We start from the raw sequence: 15496 nt of genomic DNA, 5'->3' as shown, positions 1-15496 counted from the left end.
TAAAGATTCACAACACAGAACCTTAATTAAATATGGAGCTAGGATGTGGGCAGCAGAGAGTGTTACATCACTGTCTGGCTTGTCTCATTTAAGACAACATGTGGCTATGTGGCCACATTTACATTCACTATATCAAACATGCAGGGAGGAAAAATTGCCCCCCTGCAAGACAGGCCTTGAGAGAAACAAAGTGACAAAGGTGATCAGCTATTGCTTCTGTAATGATGAACAAGCCTGGAGCTTCCGCCAGTGAGCTTTGAACAAGAAGAAAGAGAAGCTGATCAAAACTCGATGAAAACCCTTGTGGAACGTAGCTGGCATCATTTCTATGAAACCTTTTATATAATAGTCTGTTGATAAGAAAATAAATGCTAGATTAATGTAGGAAGCCTGTCATAGATGTTGCTCATGTCTGGAGAAAGAAGTTGTCTTCCACAGTTGTGGGCGCCAATGCCGGCATGCTCGCTGATAAAGAGCATTTGATGACTACCTGTCTGTCTGAATTATCTTCACTCAACAAATCTAACAAACCTATAACATTATAATTTTAGTAAATAATTTTGTGAAGTATTAGCCTATAAGTCTAGCTGTATACGACTTGTATTTATACATGACATTTGCTAGACATATAGCTACCCCACCTACTAACGTGTGCGAGAAGATTGCCATCAGGTGCATGCATGTCCTTGTAGTGTGAGAAAATTATCGTCTTATACACACATGTCTTGTGGTATCAGACTGTCTTGTTGATGTACATGCATGTCCTTATGGTGTGAGATTATCATGTTATACACACATGTCCTTATGGTGTGAGATTATCATGTTATACACACATGTCCTTATGGTGTGAGATTATCAGGTTATACACACATGTCCTTATGGTGTGAGATTATCATGTTATACACACATGTCCTTATGGTGTGAGATTATCAGGTTATACACACATGTCCTTATGGTGTGAGATTATCAGGTTATACACACATGTCCTTGTGGTGTGAGATCTTCTCTGTACACAGACATAACCTTGTGGTGTGAGATCACCACCCTATACATGTCCTTCCCGCTGATACTTTCAGGGGACCACGGGGTGTTGCCGGATGTACATGTACTCGTATTCCACCCTGAGGTACGGAGACGAGGTCAAACTGTTGATAACAAGCGATGAGATGTGCACCACGACTGACAGGTGACGAGAGTTGAGTCCTGAATGGCTGACACGCTGACAGGTGAGAGCTGAGCCACGACTAACAAAGTTGTTTTGTGAATTTGTAATAATATTGAAAAAAATAAAGGTGTGTTAAGGAAGACCTGCTTTAGAATTTCTTATTGAGCGCGACCTCCTGATTCGGAACCTTCTGGTCTAACGAACAGCGGACTTCACACGACGCAGGACAAACGAAATCATGTCGTTCATCAGAGGGATTTGAATTGCAAATGACCAAGACACAAAAGCTTAGAGGCTACAGATGGAGATCAATCACAGAGTGCAGGCAGCCACCAGGGGGAGATGATCTTGCTTTCAGCCAGTAGTTTGCACACGATGGGGGTATTAGCAGGGCCCTCCCTGGCCACCCTGTAGGACACGGCGCATGTCCCATGGCTACCTCCACTACAGGCCATGCAAGCCGTGGTCATGTCGGTGTTGTTTACTCCAGTGTTGTTTACTCCAGTGTTGTTTATTTCAGTGTTGTTTATGCCAGTGTTTATTTCAGTGTTGTTTATGCCAATGTTGTTTATTCCAGTGCTGTTGTTTATGCCGGTGTTGTTTATTCAGCTTTTGCCTGTTATGTTACAGCAGGGATGCCCAACCTACGGCCCGCGGGCCATATCCGGCCCGCGAAACTTCTGCCCACAGTGCAGGAAATCGGCCATGTTAGTAATAATAATAAAAAAAAAAAAAAAAAAAAAAACCGAAAAAAGTGAAGAAGAAGTATTTATCCCCACTTAGGGGCGTCTCTCAATCTTTTTTTCGATGGACGAGCATTTCGATTCAGTTCTCCGACTTGGTGTCTCTACGATGAGGCCGGACATTCAGAAGTTGGTTTCGGGAAAACAACTTCAAATATCCCACTAATTACTACATAATTAATTGTAATTACAACTTGTTTCTAATAAGAAATGGTATCTTTTTTGTATTTTTGCGGTGAAGTTGCCCGCGACACGGCTGTCCGAAATGGATATGGCCCGCAGGCCAAAAAAGGTTGGGCATCACTGGTTTACAGCAAAACAGTCCATCTGCACTTTGTGTATTACTTGGTGTACAATCTTATCAAACCTAAGGAATTAGAAGCTGCAGCCAACGACAGAAGCTAATGGGGTAGGTCCCCCCCCCCCCTCACACACACACAGTTTGAGGCCAACCGGCTGCAGAGACGTCACAGAGCACGTGCGGAGTCACGTGTAAGTCGCCAGTGAATAGCAAATCCTCCTCTTGGGGCAACCGACAGCCGTCTAAAACAGCAATATTCAAGTGTAACAAGCTTGTACATCATCATCATGACCCACCTGACTGGCAGGATGGTCACGGCGCCCTCCCCACCAGCTAACGCAAACACTCCAGCAGGATGAGAGGAACCCGGAGTACGTCACTGACCGCCAGCCCTGTGAACAGGGGTCAAAGGCCGAGAGATAGGAGGAGTTCAGTCGACAAAGTCTCGTTATTACGACCATCTTAAAGCGTCGTTATTATGTCTTGACGACAATCACGTGATCCGCTTGGTCGCAATATCATTTAGACTAGAGGATGAGCAAGCCGTCACGTGAAACGTGTCACGTGCGAGTGTAACAGTGGATACGGTAGTGTCAACACGCTGACTGCATAGTCACCATCAACCCGACAGTCACATCCATCGCGGTCGTCGTCACCTGAGCACTACCACCACCACTATGCCAATGACTGGCATTTATAATGTGCACAGAAGCCTGACATCGCTTTCTTCCTTGCATCACGTCTGGTTATCACGATAAAGCTCGTCAGTTGTTTCTGTCGTTAGCATGGCCTCGAGCATCGGGGCTGAAGTGGTGATTGAAATACTTTATGCAGTCTGTGACATGCTGCACTGGGTGACAGGAAAATAGCCAAATAGCCAAATAGCCCTGCAACACGGGTGACGACGAATGTGATAGCTGGCGTGTTTTTCTCTCGAGATACACCGGGTGATGAGGTGGCCGCTAGTTTTGCTGCCACAACGTGGGTGGTGGGGGTGGGGGCTAGGAGGACTCTCAGAATGCTTGTTGTCGGGGGACAATTTTAGGTTCTGGTCATGAAAACCATCTCAAGCTAAAAAAAAAAAAGGTGAGACGCAGGCAAGAGAGAGCACGTGACCAAAAACGTCACTCAGCGGCACGCGCCACGTCGCTCGTCTCCCTTGAAGGAAGAGTGAGCAGTTGTTGCCCCTGACTGCGCATGCCTCCTGCAAGTGGTTGCTAAATGCCCCCGCGTAATGCTCGTCTTCAGACGCAAATCCTCCCATTTAGCCGCCGTCCCCTTCATGTGGGCAGGAGAAAGCTCTAGAAGGGAGTCCGCACCCTTCGTAAGCTGGCTAAGTCCGCCAGGGGGCGTCACGTGCGAGTGGTGAGCCCCAGGGGATGGAGAGAAGCTCTCTTCGCCCTTTGTCTCGCTAGCTGTGACCTTAGGAAACTGCTGACGGGGGTCTGCTGACGACAGTCAGTGCAAAGGGCGGCGACCCCTACACCCGACCCCAAAGCTGGAAAGTGGCGCACTACCCGACATCTGAGGGAACTAAGAGACTGGGTGCTTACCTCCCCCCTCGCACCTTGGCTGTCATGGTCAGGGGGGTACAAGCCGCTTGTGAAGGTCCTGTCACACGCATCATTGCTAACAACATTCACTCCTGAAATATCCTCAGCATTATTATCAACAGAGGATGATGGAGAATGTGAGTGACAGCAGATAGAACATGACAGAAAGTCGACATACGGCGAACACGATTGATAACATCTATGATAACATTGACAGCGGTAGATGGAAAATGATTGATAACCGATAACCGATACATCAACAGTAAGATTACTATAAGTATAATAAAGAACATTTGTAGAGCGAGTTTCCGGTGTTTGCTCACAGCACAGAAGTGACAGACAGAAGTGTCAAGCTAAGCCAGTGTTGTACGTCACATTAAGCCAGTGTTGTACGTCACACTAAGCCAGTGTTGCATGTCGCACTAAGCCAGTGTTGCACGTCGCACTAAGCCAGTGTTGTACGTCACATTAAGCCAGTGTTGTACGTCACACTAAGCCATTGTTGCATGTCACACTAAGCCAGTGTTGTACGTCACACTAAGCCAGTGTTGTACGTCACGCTAAGCCAGTGTTGTGCGTCACACTAAGCCAGTGTTGTACGTCACGCTAAGCCAGTGTTGTACGCCACACTAAGCCAGTGTTGTACGTCACACTAAGTCAGTGTTGTACGTCACACTAAGTCAGTGTTGTACGTCACACTAAGCCAGTGTTGTACGTCACACTAAGTCAGTGTTCTCACTCACCTTTGTGAGATGAAGAAGCGAGCTGACAGCTAAGGAGGGAGCCACCGTGCAAGGACTGTGACGAGTGGCAGACGTCGTAGCAACAACAACAGCCATTGCATCACAAAGTCCGCGAGGACAAGCGAGCACACATCTCCTAACGACTGTCACAGGTCAGGGTGCGATTAGTACCCGACCTTTTGTCGAATAAAAAATACACATCTCTGTGAATGTGTGATTTGGTTTGATCTGTGGCTTGTCTTGTTGGGTGGTAGTGATGATGACGATGATGACGATGATGAGAAATCTTTGTCAGCGATCTTGACCGTCAATCTCCTAACACCAATGTTCTCGTCAATCTCAGTGACAAAGATGATTGTGGAGGGTTGAATAACTTCTTCAAACAGTTCGTGCACGTGTGTTGAATGTTGTTGTTTGTTGACGGCGATTGTTTGTTAGCAGCATGTGGATGTGTAGCAAACGTGTTAAGCTGAAATTGATTGTAATTAACAATTAAAACGATGTTAGCTTACAATGATGTCACACAATACAGGTGTAATGTTGTCACACAACAAAGGTGTAATGGTGTCACACAACAAGGTGTAATGGTGTCACACAATGAGGTGTAACGGTGTCACACAATGAGGTGTAATGGTGTCACACAACAAGGTGTAATGGTGTCACACAATGAGGTGCAATGGTGTCACACAACAAGGTGTAATGGTGTCACACAATGAGGTGTAACGGTGTCACACAATGAGGTGTAATGGTGTCACACAACAAGGTGTAATGGTGTCACACAATGAGGTGTAACGGCGTCCCACAATGAGGTGTAATGGTGTCAGACAATAAAGGTGCAAAGGTACTACACATTAAAGGTGTAATGGTGTTACACAATAAAAGTGTAATGGTGTCACACAACAGGTGTAATGGTGTCACACAACACAGGTGTAATGATGTCACAAATACAGGTGTAATGGTATCACACAATGAAGTGTAATGGTGTGACACAATACATGTGTAATGGTGTCACACAATGAGGTGTAATGGTGTCACACAATAAGGTTTAATGGTGTACACAACAATGTGTAAATGGTGTCACACAACATGTGAATGTGTATGTGTCACACAATAAGGTGTAAATGGTCACACAATAGGTGTATGATGTCACACAAACAGGTGTAATGGTGTCACACAACAATGGTGTAATGGTGTCACACAACAAGGTGTAATGGTGTCACACAACACAGGTGTAATGGTGTCACACAATACATGTGTAATTGTCACACAACGAGGTGTACATGGTGTCACACAACGAGGTGTAATGGTGTCACACAACAAATGTGTAATGGTGTCACACAATGAGGTGTAATGATGTCACACAATACAGGTGTAATGTTGTCACACAACAAAGGTGTAATGGTGTCACACAACAAATGTGTAATGATGTCACACAACGAGGTGTAATGGTGTCACACAATGAGGTGTAATGATGTCACACAATACAGGTGTTATGTTGTCACACAACAAAGGTGTAATGGTGTCACACAACAAATGTGTAATGATGTCACACAACGAGGTGTAATGGTGTCACACAATGAGGTGTAATGGTGTCACACAATGAGGTGTAATGGTGCCAGACAATGTGCCCCTGGGGAAGCCAGAAGAGCGTGTAGTCTCCTGGTCAGAGCCTTTGTCATCAACAAACAGACGACGAGGACAGTCGTTGAGAGAATGGATGTCTCCTCGCCATTGTCATTTGCACACGGCTCCAGACTCTGCCTGTCTGTGGATTGTCTGCCGCTAGTTGAGCCTCTCTAGAGAGAGAGAAGTCCATTGTGTGTGTGTGGGTGGGGGTGAGTAAGGGGTGGGGCTAGGTGTTGTATATATTATCGGTTGATTCATTTTCTGTCGAATGGAAACACTGAGAGAAATATCAGATGTACAACTCAAGTCGGTTGACAGTCTCAAGTGTTGTAGGTGACACACCGGGGTCACGTGGTGCTCTGGTGCTTTAATTAAAGTGAGTTGTATTTGAATGTATTTGTATGCAGCTTGTATGTGTATAGGATAGACAGCGATATTGTACATAAGAGCATTGGGTCGCATAGTCTAAATGTGTAAATGTAAGGAAGCTGTCCTCCTCCTCAACTGATCTTTGATAAACCTCACACGCATGCGCGAAGTGGAGACGTGAAGTGCAGGATAAGCAGTGAAAACTAACGGTCACTAGTGAACATGACCACACCTCACAGCTGTCACGGCGCTAAACCTGACAGCTGTCATTATTAAATCTCACAACTGTCGTGGCTATACCTCACAACTGTCATGGCGCTAAACCTCACAGCTGTCATGGCTATACCCCACAGCTGTCACGGCGCAAAACCTGACAGCTGTCGTTAGTAAATCTCCTAACTGTCATGGCGCTATACCTCACAGCTGTCATGGCACTAAACCTGACAGCTGTCATTACTAAATCTCACAGCTGTCGTGGCTATACCTCACAGCTGTCAAAGCTAGACCCCACAGCTGTGACGGCGCTATACCTCACAGCTGTCAAACTGTTATGTGCGCCAAGGAAGCGAGTTCAAAGCTCTCCAGGCCACAGCTATGAAAACGTGCGCCAAGCACAGGAGTGTGTCGAGTGGTACACTGTCAGCGAGTGCAGTGCCTCACCTCACAGTGCGTGACATCATAGTGCCTCACCTCACAGTGCCTCGCATCCTAGTGCTCCAAGAGCATTACTCATGAATGGTTTTCACTGCAAACTCAAAGTTGTTTTCATCAGTTAAAAATCATTGAAAATGAGAAGCGGAGACGACCCGTCCATTACTCTTTGCGAAGGTTGTGAGGGTGTTGGTTGGTTGGAATCCTACAGGAACTAATTATAGTTAATTCAGTAAGTAATTGAAGACGATGCTGATGATAATCATGTCGTGAAATACTCAGTCGTCCTCGTTTGACACCCACACAAAAACTGTGTTTTGTTTGCTGTCTTCCTGGCAGCCACATTGGATGATGTTTTAGATGAACGGCCACAGTTTACTGGGGGTGTGTGGGTGGGTGGGGTTGATAAGTAGAGCCGTTGAGCCTCCTCCTGAGTACGGTAGTGACCGTGCAATCCGCTAGGTGGCTCTCACTACCCGCTCTGATGGGCGAGGTTTTGAGAGGAGGGGTGGGCGCCTGATGACACTTCTAGTCCTTTAGAGAAGAATGGAGATCTGCCGACTGTACACAATAAGTGTGGGGTCAGACTTAGACTGTATACACAAGTGTGGGGTCAGACTTGGTGTTAACTAACTGTATACACAAGTGTGGGGTCAGACTTGGTGTTAACTAACTGTATACACAAGTGTGGGGTCAGACTTAGACTGTATACACAAGTGTGGGGTCAGACTTAAACTGTATACACAAGTGTGGGGTCAGACTTAGACTGTATACACAAGTGTGGGGTCAGACTTGGTGTTAACTAACTGTATACACAAGTGTGGGGTCAGACTTGGTGTTAACTAACTGTATACACAAGTGTGGGGTCAGACTTAAACTGTATACACAAGTGTGGGGTCAGACTTAGACTGTATACACAAGTGTGGGTCAGACTTGTGTTAACTAACTGTATACACAAGTGTGGGGTCAGACTTGGTGTTAACTAACTGTATACACAAGTGTGGGGTCAGACTTAGACTGTATACACAAGTGTGGGGTCAGACTTAAACTGTATACACAAGTGTGGGTCAGACTTAAAACTGTATACACAAGTGTGGGGTCAGACTTGGTGTTAACTAACTGTATACACAAGTGTGGGGTCAGACTTAAACTGTATACACAAGTGTGGGGTCAGACTTGGTGTTAACTAACTGTATACACAAGTGTGGGGTCAGACTTAGACTGTATACACAAGTGTGGGGTCAGACTTAAACTGTATACACAAGTGTGGGGTCAGACTTAGACTGTATACACAAGTGTGGGGTCAGACCTTGGTGTTAACTAACTGTATACACAAGTGTGGGGTCAGACTTGGTGTTAACTAACTGTATACACAAGTGTGGGGTCAGACTTAGACTGTATACACAAGTGTGGGGTCAGACTTAAACTGTATACACAAGTGTGGGGTCAGACTTAGACTGTATACACAAGTGTGGGGTCAGACTTAGACTGTATACACAAGTGTGGGGTCAGGCGTAGTTAGCTTACAGTAAACAGTAAACAAAGTTTGACACACCAAATGTTGAGTGACACATGGTGTCACAGGAAGAGTGAAAGTTGGCGGCATCTGTGAGAGTGGTCTACCCTTCCAGCACTCTCGCTCAAAGACACCGCAGCACGCGCTCCACGTCGCAACCGCCGCACCACTCGACATCCGGGAACTTGGCACTGTCCTTGTCGGAGGCGATGCGCGTAGCGGTGGTTGCTGCTGCTGCTGCTGTGTCTCCGAGTTGCTGCTGTCGTCTTCCCGCGTACGGCCGTGTGCAATCACACCATTGATTCGCGTCGCAAGGAGCGAAACACTAGGATCTGTCAACACCGCGCCACTTCTCCAAGGTAGGGCCAGCCTGGTGATGGCAGTTGTTGTTGTTGTTTGTTTGCTCCCTGTGTGTGAGAGAGAGTGTGAGTGAGAGAGAGAGAGAGTGTGTGAGTGAGAGAGAGAGTGTGTACGTTTGTATGAGTGTGAGAGTATGCGAGAGACAGTGCGTGTGAGTGAGAGTGTGTGAGTGTGAGACAGTGCGTGTGTGTGTGAGAGAGAGTGAGAGACAGTGTGTGTGAGAGATAGTGTGTGTGTGAGTGTGAGTGTGAGACAGTGCGTGTGTGTGTGAGAGAGAGTGAGAGACAGTGTGTGAGTGAGAGTGTGTGAGTGTGAGACAATGTGTGAGTGAGAGAGAGAGAGACTGTGTGTAAGTTTGTGTGTGAGAGAGTATGTGTGTGACAGTGTGTAAGGTTCAGTGTGTGTATGTGTGTGTATTATACATAGGTGTACATATACATACATCCCTGTGTCTATGTATGTTTATATCTATGTATGTGTGTTTGTGTACTTGCTCAGTGCATGTAGCTGTTCCTACTGTCCTACAAAAGTCACATGCAATACCTGAAGCATGCTGGATACTTAAAGTTGAGAATATTGTGTAATGTCTTGACCTCCAGTCCCCGACTATCCCCCCCACACAGACACACAGACAGGCCACACACAGCAATACACATCGTCACGTGACCTCATCAACAAATCAAATAAAGCGTGTGAGGTAGTCAGTGACACATCTGTACATCACAACGTGTATTTGCAGCTAATGCATCAAGTATGTGTCTAGACATGAAGTGTGTGGCATCTGCACATGTTACCATGAGTCACACACACACACACAGACAGCTACACAACACACACACACACAGACAGCTACACAACACACACACACACAGACAGCTACACAACACACACACACACACACACACACAGCTACACAACACACACACACACACACAGCTACACAACACACACACACACAGACAGCTACACAACACACACACACACAGACAGCTACACAACACACACACAGACAGCTACACAACACACACACACACACACAGCTACACAACACACACACACACACACACAGCTACACAACACACACACACACAGACAGCTACACAACACACACACACACACACACAGCTACACAACACACACACACACACACAGACAGCTACACAACACACACCAGGTAGATACACATCTATAATCATCTACTGTCATCTCCACAATACATATATATCACATCTACACAGTACCTACTACTGTATCTGCTCGCTACTGTTCACTGCAGAGCATGTTTGTATTGCCAAGATCATAAGGTCACCCTACTGTTATCAGCCATTGTGTGAGGTCATGAGGTCACCCGACTGATATCAGCCATTGTGTGAGGTCATGAGGTCACCCGACTGATATCAGCCATTTTGAGAGGTCATAAGGTCACCAGTCTCATATCAGCCATTGTGTGAGGTCATGAGGTCGCCAGTCTCATATCAGCCATTGCGTGTGGACAATTTCCAGAGTATTAGGCTTGTCAGACCTCGCACCTCACTTCCGCTCTTGCCTCCTTCTGTAAGACTGTGATCATGTCAATGTCTCAATCTGTAGCACTATTATCATGTCAGTGCCTGTTTCTGTAGGACTATTATCAGGTCAGTGTCTGCGTCTATATGACTATTATCATGTCAATGCCCTCTGTAAGACTGTTATCATGTCACTGACCCCGTCTGTAAGACTGATATCATGTCAGTGCCAATAAATAATTCTCGCTATTAAGTTGCTGTCAGACCTTGTTGACACATCAGACCTTTGCTGTATCTGACGGTTTCCCCCAAAGCAGGAGACTGTCGTCGATGTCACTGTAGTCTTTCTCATTCCATTATCTCAGCTCACCATCTTAATTTCTGTTGTACGTCGCCTGCACTGATTTCTGTCGCGGTCTATCCAGCTGTGGTTGTTATATTCTCGTTTTATTTTGGATGTTATGCTTGATTTGAAGCTTGTTGACACGCGGCGTCCGCGTAAAGACACTGGAACTACTGCACTCAGTGTCCCTTCTATAGCTTGACAGGGTTACAGCTCCTGTTGGACAAAGGCGGTCGTGATGTTTTGAGCGAGGGCGAGATACAAATTATGGTGGAACCAGCCGCCATGCCACTCGCTCGCTCGCTTCCTTCCCCCTCCCTTCTGCCACTCTCTGGGATTCTCTAACAGGCATTACAAACAACTCCGCGGAACGGACACCAATCAGAGACACTCGATAACCCAACCACAGACGCTAGGAACCTTTCTGCCGACTTGGAGAGGACAAGGCACACGGTGGACACGTGCAAAGATTTCAGTGGGAGAAGATGGTGGGAGGACTGATAACTGGTGGCTAGAGCGACGCCAACCCAACGCGCGCTCCTGACGGTTCGATACCCGTGTGACGCAGAAATTCCCCATCTGACCTTGACCTAGCTGTGATCTCAAAGATTGCAGAAGGTCAGGCAGAAAGGGAGGGAAGATGCCACCGCCCTCTCAACTAATTATTCTCATAGAACTTACTTACTTCAATTACTTAGTTTATTCTTTCCTCGCAAAGGGCGAGGGCTAAATGGGGAAAAACATGTTCTTGCTTATTTTACCTGTCGTCAACAAAGAATTGTTATTGTAATGGCGATGACACTGCGCTGATGTTTAGACGATGACCACCAACTGCACACACAACAGCACAGCTGCCACTGTGGCAAGGTAGGACCTCTCCTCAAGAATGGAACTCCCAGCGAGGACTGCAGACGCTGGGTTGTCTAGTGTTGCTGACTGGATTAGCAGACATGTTCGTGGTATTTTTTTAATTTTTTATCAAAACCAAAACTAAAGCGTGAGTTGTATGTGTTTAGCTTTTTAAATGTTATTTTTATTTAAATTTGACTGTAGTTACTCTTTAGCAGACGATCAAACAATCGCGCAGTGATATCAAAGAACAATAATCCACTATACACATCTCTTTGCAAGCTGTAATAATTTGAAACTAAAAGTTTTACGTGTTTCTCTACTGTTAACTTTAATTTTGTAGTATGCACAGACCATTGGTTCTCGCTGTGAGCTCGGTTCTGTCCTTACAACACCTTTGCTGGGAGTTCGATTCTTGAGGAGAGGTCCTATCTTGCTACACTGAGAACATCTACCTCACTGAGATTAAAGCGGACATGTTCTGAACTCTCTGAGTATCTCACTAAATGTTTACTGTTTATTGTTGAATAGCAAATGTATGTCAGCCTGACCTACTTTTGACTGTGAGGGCAAGGATACCTGGGTGAGCTGGCACCCAGCTCCCTGTCCGACAGACACCCGGACATCTTGTCCTCAGTTGGCAACTTGAAGCAGCCAAGCCCTCGCCTTCTGTGTCTGAGGGGGCGCGCTGGCTGGCTGGCTGGCTGGCTGGGTGACTTGTGTGCCCTCTAGCTCCAGGTCGCAGACAGGTCGGCTCTCGGATGCTGCTGTAGATGGGGAACATCAAAGACACCGACTGTCTTCGCTTTCACTTGCAGTGAGGCCACGACCTGAACCGTCCTCCTCCTCAATACTGCAGCAGGACACACACACCAACACACAGACACAGCAACACACACACAAACACACAGACACAGCAACACACACAAACACACAGACACGGCAACACACAGACACAACAACACACACACCAACACACAGACATAGCAACACACACCAACACACAGACACAGCAACACCAACACCAACACCAACACACACACAATAACATGCTTGCATCTCACTTACCAACACACAGACACACAGATACACAAGTCGTGCTGCGACAATTGAAATTTCAAAAGAGAATTATCTTCTCTCACTTCCTCTCACACCTTGCTGACTCGGACATGAATCTAACAGCAGTGAGCACGCCAACCTCTACAGTCACGTGACTACGATGATGACCCAAGGTCTTGAGGCTGTTCACAGCCGTGTCACGTGACGCAGAGGTTGTCAAGGGCTGCTAATCACTGGCCACTGGATGACACAGGGAGGAGGCTCGCTTCTCGCATTCAAACGCCTCGGCACTTGAGCATCTTCATCGAGACATGAGGGGCACGTGCATCCTTCTGCTTTATGTACGCATGCGCAGACCGTGGGGTAGTGTCTGCCACGACAGCCGCATCTTGTGGTAAAGATGATGTTACATACCATAACAGTGGTTGTGATGGTGTATGTTAGATATATTTCTATAGTATAATGTAGGCGGTATAGTGTATATTGTTGTGTGGCTGTATGATGTCTAATACATAATATAATTATATACTATATACTATATACTATATACTATATTAGACTACAGTACAGGCTGAGTGGCGAAGCTAGTTCTATGTTTCGTCGCCCCGTGTTCTGGTTTCATCATTAGCTTGTGGATGTAAACCCTCCTTGAGTGCCTCTCTTGGATTTCTGTGGCTTCTGACTTTTTTTCCTTCTTGAATGGACAGATGAGATGGAAGTTTGGGTTGATTGGCGGTGTCCGTGTCCAGCCGCGTCCTTTGCATTCCTTCATAGGCAGCTTTCACTTCAACAGTCGTGGTGATGCATTGTAACGGTCTTTGTGTGTAGACTTTGTGACTAGACATTGTAACGGTCTTTATGTAGACTTTGTGACTAGACATTGTAACGGTCTTTGTGTGTAGAATTTGTGACTAGACATTGTAACAGTCTTTGTGTAGACTTTGTGATTAGACATTGTAACGGTCTTTGTGTGTAGAATTTGTGACTAGACATTGTAACGGTCTTTGTGTGTAGACTTTGTGATTAGACATTGTAACGGTCTTTGTGTGTAGAATTTGTGACTAGACATTGTAACAGTCTTTGTGTAGACTTTGTGATTAGACATTGTAACGGTCTTTGTGTGTAGAATTTGTGACTAGACATTGTAACGGTCTTTGTGTGTAGACTTTGTGATTAGACATTGTAACGGTCTTTGTGTGTAGAATTTGTGACTAGACATTGTAACGGTCTTTGTGTAGACTTTGTGATTAGACATTGTAACGGTCTTTGTGTGTAGAATTTGCTATACAGGTGGTGTAGACATCGTAATGGCGTCTACTTGTCACGTGATACGTACAGCTATCTTTTGTCACTGCCGGGATGCTGATCACGTGTCGAGCTACGGCATCCCCCCCCCCCTCTCTAGCCTACTTCCCTCCCCTGTGTCTGAGACACATCACCTCCCCCGCCCCATGCCCCCAGCCCCGTGTGTCGACTGTCTGCACGTGTGCGGTCCGCTGGCCGGCCGCCTGGTGTCAGGTGTAAGCAGCTTTGTGCCGAGGGCTCAGCACTCGTGGCCCGGCAGATCCTCGGACAAGACGCTTTTTCACAGCTGAATGAAAACCGCTTTTGTGCTTTTGTAGCTCACCTGGTGAAGCGTGCGGTAGGCAGGTATTCTCTGTCATGTCGTCATTAAGTCAGACACTTGTCACTAGGATTCCTCACACACTAGAAAGTGAGCAGCACCATCACTTAGTGGATGGAAAGAACTCACTGGTCGACACCTGCTCCGCTCTCTGTCTCTGTCTCTGTCTCTAGGTGTGTGTGTGCCAGTCAGACAACAACCCAACACCCGTATAGGAGTCCTTGTGTGTGGCTGTAGGAGACTAGGAGACTAGGAGCCTCTTTGTCCTCAGGTATTATCACTGGTATTATCTATCAAAGGTGGCAATGTTTATCAAATGCGATGACAGTGAGCTGTGTGTGTGGTTCGTGGTTTTTTGTTGGCAGACAATAAAAGAAGATCAATCCGGGTGGCTGTTACCCATCCGCCCGTTGCTGTTGGGGTCATCTTCTTTTGAATACATTTCTTTTCTCCAGTGGCTTTTCCCTCAGCTTTTGGATGGGTTAGGGTCAGAGGCCAAGAGCTCCACAAGCCGCAGGTAGCAGACATTCTGTGACAGGAATGATGGAGCAGGAACACTAGAGAAACAACAAATTTCTGTTTAATCGTCTGATGATTAGAGACCTTCTCTCCCGAAATAAACACTGCGATCAGCTGTTCACTGATCATTTACAGACTTTGTGACCGACAGTGAACACTGTCGCTGGCTGATCACTGACAATGCACCAGACACCACCTTGTGGGTGGACAGGTGTTCACTGGAATTGTTGTCAGGGAAACTTGCTCTGAACATGTCAGCTGGTGACAAACACTCAACGGTTAAATCTTGAACAGTTTGAGAAGCAACTGAGGTTTCTACAAACATGGAGTGACTCCATTTGATAGCGACTAGTGTGTGAATAGCTCAGCACACTTCACACTTCACACTTCACTGCTCGCCGACGGGAATGTAGAAATTCACCTTGGACGAGGGGTGGGGCAGGGGGCGGGGATGAAGAGCAGTGAGGTGAGGTCGCCTCGGTTTTCTGTTGTGACCGTTGGTGCTTCTGTTTCTTCACTCACATCCACCCTCAGCTGTTTCCTCTACGCACGTCGGTCACACTTGGTGGA

The 15496-nt window shown here is 46.4% G+C and overlaps 1 protein-coding gene across 2 annotated transcripts in view; it reads left to right on the top strand.

The window, feature by feature from the left end:
• Window positions 1–8649: 8649 nt before the first annotated feature.
• LOC112557223 (neurogenic locus notch homolog protein 4-like) overlaps window positions 8650–15496 on the top strand; it is a 35763-nt gene continuing 28916 nt past the window's right edge. For both annotated transcript variants that reach the window (XR_003097920.1, XM_025226955.1), the window contains exon 1: window positions 8650–9026. The gene's annotated coding sequence lies outside the window, so the exon portion shown is untranslated. The remainder of the gene's footprint in view (window positions 9027–15496) is intronic.

The sequence above is a fragment of the Pomacea canaliculata genome, linkage group LG2 (genome assembly GCF_003073045.1).
Source record: "Pomacea canaliculata isolate SZHN2017 linkage group LG2, ASM307304v1, whole genome shotgun sequence".
Taxonomy (NCBI): domain Eukaryota; kingdom Metazoa; phylum Mollusca; class Gastropoda; order Architaenioglossa; family Ampullariidae; genus Pomacea; species Pomacea canaliculata.
The sequence above is the reverse complement of the archived record's forward strand: the minus strand, read 5'-3'. Positions and strand labels throughout refer to the sequence as shown.